This window comes from Equus caballus, chromosome 7, assembly GCF_041296265.1.
Source record: "Equus caballus isolate H_3958 breed thoroughbred chromosome 7, TB-T2T, whole genome shotgun sequence".
In the NCBI taxonomy this organism is placed as follows: domain Eukaryota; kingdom Metazoa; phylum Chordata; class Mammalia; order Perissodactyla; family Equidae; genus Equus; species Equus caballus.
The window spans coordinates 28,228,049-28,236,819 of record NC_091690.1 but is presented as its reverse complement, the minus strand read 5'-3'; the positions used below and the strand labels follow the sequence as shown (position 1 = coordinate 28,236,819).

Here is an 8,771-nt window from a genome sequence, read left to right as displayed (position 1 = left end):
CCGGCTTTCCAGCTCATCTCCCTAGCCAGAGCCTGTCTGGGGCCCTGTAGGAGTCAGGATTCTCCAGAGAAACAGAACCAATATATAGAGATGTAGATATACAGATACAGAAAGAGATTTATTACAAGGAATTGGCTCACGTGATCATGGAGGCTGGCAAATCCCGAGACCTGCCATCAGCGAGCTGGACCCAGGGGAGCAGGTGGTACAGTTCCAGTCTGAAAGCTCGTGGGCTTAAGACCCAGGAAGACTGATGTTTCAGTTCAGGTCCAAAGGCAGGACAGAACCAATGCCCCAGCTCAAGCGGTCAGGCAGTGGGAGTTCACTCTTACTCAGCCTTTTTGTTCTATTCAGGCCTTCAACAGATTGGATGAGGCCCACCCATACTAGAGAGGACAATCGGATTTACTCAGTCTACTGACTCAGAAGTTACTCTCCTCCAGAAACACCTGCAGAGACACATCTAGAATAATATTCGATCAAATGTCAGGGCACCTTATAAAGTTAACCATCACAGGCCCTTCACCTGTCCCGGCCCTCAGAGCAGGAGGAGGGCAGACTGAGTGACACATGACCTTCCACCAAGTGGCAATGCTGCTATCAGTATGGCCTCTTAGCACCACGGTTTTCCCCTTCCTGCTCTCCAGGGACCTAGAACCTGAGTGATAAGGAGAGATGAGGCGGCTTAGAACCACCTGTGCGGCCTCCGTTTTCTCACCTGTAATGCAGACTTAACTCAGGATCGCTCATCTCACAGCTGTGAGGCTCAAAGGAGAAAATGCTTTGTCAGAGAGGATGTGTTTTGCAAGCCCCAGGTGTTTGTCTTGTAAGCCGTCTCCCCACTACTCATCTCTGGTACGTTCCTTTCCTTGCCAAGGGAGGGGTCAAGCCCCCTCCTCATTTATTCAGTGTCTCACGTCCTAGGAGAGGAGCAAGGAGCAGGACAGAAGCAGGGCCAGGGTATTTGGAAATGACACAGCCACACATGTGTGTTTGAGAGGCTGGGTGGGAAGCGGTGCCTGCTCCGTCCTGAGCCCTGGACGGAATCATCACACTGCTGGACTTCTCCACCCTCAAGGCATTGTCCGAGGGAGGGGGCCGCACTTCTCAAGGGGGCGGATCAGATGTGACATCAGAGAAGCTTCCTGTCTGGGGGCCGTGGAAGAACAGGTCTGTCCCAGGTGAGTTGCGTGCAGGTGTTCCTGGAAGCAAGGGGATGGAGGGGAGACCTGAGCTCCTGTCTGCCCAAAGACTGTATATTCTCGTTGGTGTTTCCCCACCACCCTTAGCATAGCCCTGTCTCCCGGCCCTGTATGGTTGGGAATCAGAAATGAGAAGACACTTTCCTTTGCCCAGATCTCCTTTCCGGCTCCTCCATCCAGTCACCGGTAGAGACAAAGTTCAGGTGGAAACTCGCCCGGCTGGATTGCCAAGATTGCCGAGGCCGCCCACTGCCTGGCTCCGACGGCTGTTAGGCAAGAGGCAGCACGGATGGCTGTGCCATGAGGATGGGTGCTGAGAGGCACAGGGTGTTCCCAGCACAGGGGCCTATCAGCAGACATATGACTGATGGGAAACGTGCACTGGGGTGGGGAAAAGTAAATAGACAGGAGACAGGAAGGCAGGCAGTCTCTGAACAGTAGAACCTGTGGGCACGCCTCACCCCTGCCCTCTGGGAGTACCACATCCGGATGCCCCTCCTTGGCTACTCTATGCTGGCTTCAGGTCAGAGAGTGGATATGGAGCTGTTTGGTTTCATGACACCATTATGGTGGGGCTGATTCATTCATTCATTCAATCACTCACTTATTCAATAGATATTTATTGATGGTCTATTCTGTGCCTGTATGCTAGCGCTGTTTCAGATGCGGGAATCCAGGTCCCTTCTGTCATGGACATTACAATCTAGTTGGGGAGACAACTGCATAAATGTGAGCAAGTATAAAGAGGAAAACTGGATAGATCTGGGTCTGGGCCTTGGATCTGGCATTTACTAGCTGTGTGACCTTGGGCAAGTTACTTAACTGCTCTGAACCTTTTCTCATCTCTAAAGTCAGGATGATAAGAATAGTGAATTCATGAGGTTGCGAGGATTACTTGAAAGAAAGTAGGTGAAGTACACATTAGAGTGCTGGCTCATAGCAGATGTAGCCATGTATGCATTATTGTTATTATTAACATTGCATATTCAGAAATAGAAGCAGGAGAGGCCTTTCTTTCAGCAAAGTAACACCCTGGAAGAGGTGAGTCCAACACTGTATCTACATAGCATCACAACCTTCAGTTGGTAAAACATCAATTCAGCCAACTCCTGGAGTGTTTGGTCAATAAAGGTTCTAACAACTGACATTTATTTTCCATTGATGGGATAAGGTGTTTGTTTGAATTGGACGAACCACTTGGTTGTTCTAATTGGATGAATCAATTCATTGTTGTGGCATCACGGTGACCCAATCTAAAATTGGTCACAAATTATCCAGGTCTGGGTGTTTTCTCTTTCACAATGAACCTTTTGGCCTGGTTTTGTCTTAATTTTATAATTGTTAAAAATATGTGATTCAGCGTGAGGACAAACACACACACGCACACACAAGCCAGGCCAGCTCATGATGATTCCTGCTGAGTAGGGACCAAGAGAACCCAAACTTTATATTTTGCCAACAGCTTTTACCTCTTCTCAGCCAGTTCTTTTCCATAGCAGAAGCCAAAGAGCCAAACAGCATAGTCGGAATTTGGTCGCTTTCCTGCCAGCCACTGGGCAAGGCTCTGGCTGTTGGCCGCTCTGCTGCCCATTGTGAGACGGCATCCGTTCTGCCTGGCATCGAGAAGGGAGAGCTGGCATTGCCTCGCCTGTAGGTGCTGCAGGAGGAGGCAGAGGATGCTGGTTACTGGCAGGCAAACCTGTTGCCACTAAAACTTGGCACGCCTGGGCGGCTTTAGCAGTCCAGACAGAGAATTAGCACGGAAGAGGAGTCTGCATGGCCACCCCAGTCTGGCTCCTTGTGCTGCCCATGAAAAGATATTTCTTCCTTGGCAGAGAGCTTGGTACTTCTCAGAGGGAAGTTTATGTGAAGGTGGGTAAAGAGGATCCCAGTGTGACTATGACCCCATCATCTTGGGAAGTTCCTGATGGTGCTTTTTGCCTTAAATGTGGGGAACCTACATTTTCTGGGTTTTTCCTGCAGGAGTAATAAATGCCCCTTCTGAGCTCTTGGAAACTGGCAAGTTGGCCATGAAGTGAGGATTTCTCTTGCCTGCTCTGAGAGCATTGTCTCCCATTGTCACCCCAAGCCCTTGATGGAGTCCATAAGGACTCTGCTTTCCTCGGCCAAGAGACAGATGGCTTAGCCGGGGCACCTTTCCTTCCACCTGCTGACAGATGGAAAGCACTGCATGTGGAGCCAGGAGACCAGGATTCCAGGGTCAGCACTGCCATTTACAAGCCGTGGGATGTGGACAAGTTGCCTAACTTTCCTGGGCCTCAGTCTGCATCGGCCCCATCTATCCTCGTGAGGACTGAACGTGGTCATGTGGGCGAAAGCAAACTGTGAACTGACAAACCTCAGACACGTGCAGGGTGTTAGACAATGCCCTCCACACGCAGCCCTTCCACCAGACTAGCTCCCTGTAATAATTTTTCTCATTCCATCTTGTTAGAAAGCTGCTTACTTGGATAAAACCCCCAGAAGAAGCAAGCTGCCCCTCCCGGGGGAACCCCAATCCCTCCTGGCCGGTCTGTCTTGATCCAGGAATCTCTCTGCACATGGCCGCTCTCAGCCTGCTGCAGCGCCGGTCCACAGGCAGGCACAGACTTGACGAGGGGCAGGGAGAGCCAGCACAACTGAGGAAACCAAAGATTAGGGATTCTCTTTCTATTCTTTTCTCGGTTTCCTGTTCTGAGATGGGCAAAGAAGCCTGATTTATTTTTGACAAACATATCTGCATTATGAATTATATTGGGGATGGAATTGCTACATTAAATCAAAGTTAATTCTCGACTTCTGTTCAGGGCGCCATAAATAATCAACTCTAGGGTGAGGTTATGGACTGAAGTCGCCCAAATTATGCTAATGAGGATGATTAAACTTTTGAATTCTAAGTTTCTGTAAGAATAACAATCAGTTATCATTTACATTTCTGCCATGCCGTAGGATTTGCAGCTTTTTCTGAAGCTATTAAATATAAATAACAATACCATTTTTAAAAGCCAAGTTGAGCCCTTTGGGGCATATTCTATTCTCTTTCCTGGTGCTCAGCTCCTGCAGATGTGGCTGGAGGCGGAGGCTGCGAGGCTGAGGCGAGCAGAGATGGAGGGGAGGGGGGACAGAGTGTCACAGGATCTGTGCCTTTGCATCTGTCTTGGAACTGCAAAGGATTTTCAAGTTCTAACAGAGACAATGATTCAATTTCGCATTGGTCCATTTGGTGAGGAATGCCAGGGAGCCCTGTTGAGCTTTAGAAGTGCCACCCCCAGTGAGCGATGACTTCTGAGGAGTTTGAACTTAGGATGGGGTGCCAGTTCTTAGCCTTTTCTGCTGGCATGCCGTGGGTCTTTGGGTCCATTACATTAACTTTCTGTGCTTTGTTGTCCCTCCACAAGCTCTGGGGACCTCTCATAGGATGCCGTGCAGTTCCCTAGTTTAGCTCAAGAAGGGGCAAAAAACTTGGTTGGTTTCCAGCCTCATGTTTAGCCACCTGTTATGAAAGCCCGCCCCAGAGATGCTCATCTCCTGGTGTCAGTGCCGGGCCCAGGCAGCGGCGCTGGTAATGACAGGTCAGCTCTGAGGTTAGGCTGCCGGCTGAGTGGCTATTGTTTATCCCAGTTTCAATTTCATTGTCATGACGACCCACACAAGTCATTGTCCAAGCCGATGCCTCTGCGAGAAGGTGTGTGAGGAATGAGCCTCGTCCTGGCTCGCCTCGCCGGAGGGGTGGACGAGGACCCATCTCTGCACTCGTGAGCTGCTCCTTTCTTTCCTCCATATGTTCAGGGTGATCTTATTTTCTCCACCACTTACGCAGAAATTGGTTTTGAAAAGTGCTTCACGTCAACTGAATTTGGCCCAGAGTGATTGGGGACGTTACTCGGCGGGGATTTCTCCTCCCTGGTCAGCATTCTTGCCAGCCTCCTCCCCCTGCGGGTTTCCAGAACTGCCGTGGCCTCTGGAGGTGGAGGGGGCTGGCTGGTGTGTGGGACATCTGCCTGCTTCACGCTCAGGGCGTCGGAGGGAAGGCCTCTCGAAAGATCTGCTCCGACAGCTTGGTGTGGTGCATCTTAGACGTGAAACCCGCCTTAATGTGTCTTTCCAGTGATGGGTGCCCCTTCCTTGAAAATGTCAAGAGACAGATGGCCGGTGTTTCTGTTTTGCTTGATTGCTCTGAGAAATCCCTGTGTGTGTGGGGCTGTTCAGACACCAGCTCTGGGTGTGAACGTCGGTGAGCTTTGAAAGAATTGCCTTGGCAGAACGGGACTTGTGTCTATTGGATTTCTCTTTTGGGTCTTTGCATATGTTAAGATTCTGAAAGCATACGTTCCTTCGGCTTAGGGAGCCGGCTCAAAAAGGGGGCTATTCGTGCGGGCTCGGTGATGAGTCTTGGGGAGGAGACTTGGCGAGGCTTGCCCATAGCTGAGGGCTCTGAGGCAGGCCCAGCGCTGAGAAGGAATCCTGCCGGTCCCATCAAGCCTCCTGTTGGAGGTGGCTTCCCCTGTGGTTATAGGATCACCTGTTTGGGCCAAATCAACGGCTTCTTTGCCTGAATACATTAATACAGAATTTTCTTTCTCTCTAAGATATTGGGATTGCTTTGCTTGAAAGAGAGGCTGTGAGAGATTGGAGAGCTAATTAAGAGTCTCCAAATCAAGGAAGGTTGTTATGGAGACAGGTGGATCCGCGGCTGTGGGAAATGCTAGGTTAGGCCCCCATGTCTTGGCCCCTCTATTGTCAGGGGTGTGGGACTAAGTTGAGTGGGGCGATGGGAGAGGGCGGAAGGCAACTAGGGAAGTCAGGAGCCGGGAGCTAAGCCAAGCAAACCTGGAGGAGGAGCCCCGTTAGAAGGCGCTCGGATTTGGGGCCTGGGTGACAGAGCGGGTCAAGCTGGGGGCCAGTAGTCTTCACCTTCTTCACTTTCATTCCTTCCACACATCTTTCGGGAGTATTTACACACGCCAGGCACTACTCTAGGTCCTCATGAGTGAGTGGTGAGTGGAACAGACAAAATACCAACCCTAAGAGAGCTTTACTTTCTATTCGGGGAGCCAGGTAATAAGCAGATCATTTAAATACTTAGAGTGTCTGATGGTGATAAGGTCTACATTAGGGGAGGGGCCTAGGGAGGGTGGGTGTTGCAATTTAAAATAAGGTGGTCAGGCGGGCCTTTCTGAGAAGAGGATGCTTCAGTGAAGGACTGAAGGAGTGAGGGCGAGAGCCGCGGGCGTATCTGGGGGAAGATCCAGGCCTTGGGAAGAGTGATCACGGAGCCCGTGGGCTTGAGGAAAGTGGGGCGAGTGGGGGAGGATGGCCTGCATGGCTGGAGCGGGTGATGAAGGGGAGAAACTCAGGGGACGCAGTCTGGGAAGGAACAGGGAGCCGGAGCACACTGGGCTTTGCAGCCCCCAACAGGGTTTCCTAGGTGCACTGGGAGCTACGGGGAGATTTGACAGAGGAGGGATACACTCCACAGGCTCTTATGTGATCCCACTGGCTGCTGGGTTGAGAATATATTGAATTTTCGACGTCGTCAGCTTAGATTAGACCCTTACTCTTTCCTGGTCACTGGACTGAAGAAGGTCTGTGTGATTACCAGATTAAACTCTGCTAGGATTGGAACGTTGCTAGGAAAACAGGGAATTGAATGTGTCAGAAATTTGCACCAATGAGGGAAGGTACAGAGGCTGACGTGGCCCAGTCTAGGTAAGACCCCTGCCTCGTATCCTCACCCTGACTTTAGGGCGCCAACCCCAGCCAGATCTGATATCCAGGCTCCTGCCCTGGTCACATTCATCCAAGCCCTGCGGCTTCTCTTTGTGCTCTGGTGCCCTACAGCCATCTCCTGTCGCTGGTGGTGTGTCTCCACTCTGCCATGCAGAGCCTCCCCCAGGGCTGCTGCTTGGCCGCGCAGGTCTAGATGACAACTCTCTCCTCTGAACTGGAGGAATCTGAGGGGAACCACCCTGTGTCTACCTCAGATCTGTTCAAGGTCCAGGGACTCCAGCTCTTCGATCTTAGGCTGACCGCCATTCCCACTGGAACATCCCAACTCCAGAGGTTAGCAGCACCTTTCGTCTCCCTGGTTTCCTTGGGAGTCTTAATTCAAGAGGCCCGGGGACCCACCCATCAGACCCGAGTGCTCCTCATTGCTTCTTCCATGATCCAGAAGACCAGGAATGTTGGTGATATGCCCCAAGGCCGTGGCCCCCTGTCCAGCCTTCTGCTCTATAAGGGGAAGGACAGATCCACCACTTGAGGTGGTACCTTTCAGTCTCTGTGGGTGGTCCAGCAAATTGGCCATGTGGATCTCAACACCATGAGAGGGGCTGGGCCCATATGACCCAGGGTCCCTCCCCTCTCTGACATTTAACACACCTGCATAATGTCATTTGCTGGTGAATAGGAACTTACTCTCCTGCTTTATAGGGATGGGTCTGGAGATGTATTTAGGGACGCTCCTAACTGAATTTATTCCACACCACTGACAACAAGGCTTTGTGAGTTACTGACTGAGGAGAGATCTGAGCTGGCAGAATCAAAGGAAGTGGGTTTAGGAAAGGATCCAAATTACATTGAGGAAGATCCCGCTGCTGTTCCAAGCAGTCAAATACCCTCTTTTGATTGAATAGGCTTGTTATTAAAAATGCTTTTAAAAAAATGAAATTGAAAGCAAATCCCTTCAAATAAGATTTCAGACTTGTCTCAAATCCAGGGGTTTATTTGGAAGTTCCATCGCCTCTCACTCTGTGCAGAGTGGTGCTGGGGAGATCATAGCTCCAGTCTCCGGAGCGTGGTGAATCAGGAAGGTAGATATCCACCAGATTTCCTGAAATGGGTGCACAAGACCCCTTGCTTTGTTATTTTCTGGGCTACTTACGTGGGGGAGGGGGTTGGGCCTACACTGTGTTAAATGTCACTCCACAAAAATCCTCATTTCCCTAAGGGCTGAGCCTTGAACTCATGTGGAACCCGTGACTCAGTCGAGTTTCCTGCTGGCCCCCTCAGACTTCTACTCCTCTGTCCACCCCACCCCCTGAACTGGGGCCACGTTGTTGCTCCTATGCGTCAGCGTCAGCGGGATTGCCGCCCTCCCCTCCAGACCGCTGTCCACAGGAAGCTCTTCCCAGCGTGTTAGGAGAAACCCCACACTCCCTCCCTAAGGCCTGTACTCTGCCTTCATCTGCTTCCCCTGGAAGAAAGGGAAGGAGCCAGAGAGGTAGGCTGGCCTGCGGGATAGTGTTAAATTTAATCCTCCTTAATTCCAATTCCACGATGAAAGGCTCACTTTGAGACTTGATTGAGGTGAGTTTAGGTCAAATAAGAGGCGGTTTCATTCAGCCCCACAGTCATTTATTCATCAAACATTCAGAGCCAGGCTCAGAGCTTGGGGCTGGGGGTCAGAGGAACAATACTTGAGCCTGCCCTTTAGGGCAACAAACAGAAACAAATGGGAAATAATGACCATCTATGCAATCAGTTCTGAAGTAAATATGTGTATTGAATGCTGGGAGAACAAATGAGGGGCCGCTCTGACTCTGGGGAGGGGACTCTGGGGCAAGGGGA

General features: G+C 50.8%; 1 long non-coding RNA gene across 1 annotated transcript in view; it reads left to right on the top strand.

Annotated features, from left to right (window-relative positions):
- The first annotated feature begins 4,858 nt into the window (after positions 1 to 4,858).
- LOC138925098 (uncharacterized) overlaps positions 4,859 to 8,771 on the top strand; it is a 70,304-nt gene continuing 66,391 nt past the window's right edge. Inside the window, exon 1 of the long non-coding RNA XR_011440797.1 lies at positions 4,859 to 4,957. This is a non-coding gene — a long non-coding RNA (uncharacterized lncRNA). The remainder of the gene's footprint in view (positions 4,958 to 8,771) is intronic.